This window comes from Mandrillus leucophaeus, unplaced genomic scaffold, assembly GCF_000951045.1.
Source record: "Mandrillus leucophaeus isolate KB7577 unplaced genomic scaffold, Mleu.le_1.0 Scaffold969, whole genome shotgun sequence".
Classification (NCBI taxonomy): Eukaryota; Metazoa; Chordata; class Mammalia; order Primates; family Cercopithecidae; genus Mandrillus; species Mandrillus leucophaeus.
The window spans coordinates 175,315-177,309 of NW_012110574.1; the positions used below are offsets into that span (position 1 = coordinate 175,315).

Consider the following 1,995-nt stretch of genomic DNA (forward strand, 5'->3'; position numbering starts at 1 on the left):
CCAATCTCTGTGTCCCTGTGACCTGTAGGTATTGAGAGATCCGCAGCTAAGACGTCAGGACCCCCTGGAAGCCTAGAAGTGGTGAGGGTGCCGGGTCCGACATCCCGAGAAAGGGGGAGAGGGCTGGTTGGAAACGGTAGGAAGTGGCTGTGGCGGGACGCGGGCCTCCCAGAAGTGGGCTCCAAATTCCGCGGACCTCCTCCCTCTCCTCCCCTCCCGCCACCCCCTATCCCCACCCCTACTCCCAATTCTTGGCTCAGCTCGGCCCTCAGCACCCTTTAGCCATAAGATGGCGGCCCGGCTCACAGCAGGGACTCCGGGCGTCCTGTCTCCTCCTTGTGGAGGCGGAGGTTGCAGTGAGTCGAGATCGGGCCATCGCACTCCAGCCTGGGGGACAAGAGCGAGACTTCCTTTCAGAAAAAAAAAAAAAAAGTCATTTTAAGGTGCATAATGAAGAAAGTCATTGGTTAGGTACGGTTACATAGTTTTCCAACTTGTATGATCGAGATGAAAATTTTCTGATAATGTAATCAGAGGTTAATTGGCAGTTTATAGTTGGTTAAGCCTAAATTTTGCTTTCTCCAATATAGTAATTGACAAAAAAATGCACTTGAGTTAGATTTTTTTTTTTTGAAGTAGAAATCCAGGGGCTAGAGCCACCTCAGTCTAATTGCCTGCCATTTAATTATGTTCACACTCCACAGGGGACAGATTTTACCCTGCATTTTTCACATGTGTCCCAAACAGGGTCTCAAGTCTACCCCCCACCCCCTAATCCTTCGTCCTAACTCTGGCTTGCGGTAAAATACTAAATTTCCAGTTCCTTCTGACATTCCCAAATGCCAACTTCCCCTCCCTAATTTGCATGATCAACTGTTTGTTCTTTAGTGTACATTTTTGATACTGTGTTAATCATTATTAATCATTATGATAAAGTATTGGATGGCACTTTTTAAAACATTTGTTTTCTGTTTGTAAATATTTCTCATAAGAAGAAAGGAAAGAATAATCCACAGACACTGTATTGTAAAAAAAAGTCTGTGCCTCTTTTTCTTTTATCTTTCCTAGGCACAGAGATCTTGTCAGAATGTTTTTGGGTCATGGTTTCCCTTTGGAAACTTTATGGGGTGATGTGTCCTCAGCCATCCTTCAGTTTTTTACAGGTCCTGGGTTTCAGTACTGTCTAGGGATAAACCGAGATACCCACCATGGCTATGTCTGCTGTAATGTCTACTGACTCTCAGTTCCTAGGTCATTTTCTCCAATAGGAAAACCTGAGATATGGAGTGTAGCCTCTTAAAGAGCAGCTGGATGCTCTAGGGCTGAGTGGAATCTCCTGGTGTACTATTTTTTTGAAAAGCTAACCCCTTGAGACATTAAGATTGTCTTCAAGCCAGATTCCATTTCTTGTAGACACATTGCTGGTCAGATAATCAGATGCTGGTATTGAGGGGAAAACACAAATAATTTTTGCTCCCTGGATTCTGTATGGGGGCAGAAAAATTGTGAAAGACGTACAACAGAGGAAAAATAGTGAAAGACAAATAGTGAAAAATTTGTGAAAGAAAAAACAGTATTCCAAAAAACAAACAAAAACTGACCCCAGTGAGATGGTTCAATAACTTGTAAAATGCAAAGTAAGATGCACCTGGGGCATAGTGCAGTGTCTCCTGAGAGACAGGTTATTGAGCACTTAAGTGAGCAGGATTGGGGGGGAGAATCTCTTAAGCGATTGGATGGCCTGACTTGACACATGATTCAGACACATCTGCTTTTTAATCAGCACTGCCACACCATAAATTTGTCACTGTGAAAATATTTGTTTACTTATTTGGACCCTCAGTTTTGTTTTTTGCTTTTTTTTTTTTTTTTACCTGAGACCGAGTCTTGCTCTGTCACCCAGGTTAGAGTGCAGTGGTGGGCTCTCAGCTCACAGCAATCTCCAACTCCTGGGTTCAAGCGATTCTCGTGCCTCAACCTCCAAAGTAACTGGGA

General features: G+C 43.8%; 1 pseudogene; it reads left to right on the plus strand.

Moving 5' to 3' along the window:
• The first annotated feature begins 289 nt into the window (after nt 1–289).
• LOC105532554 overlaps nt 290–1,995 on the plus strand; it is a 6,153-nt pseudogene continuing 4,447 nt past the window's right edge.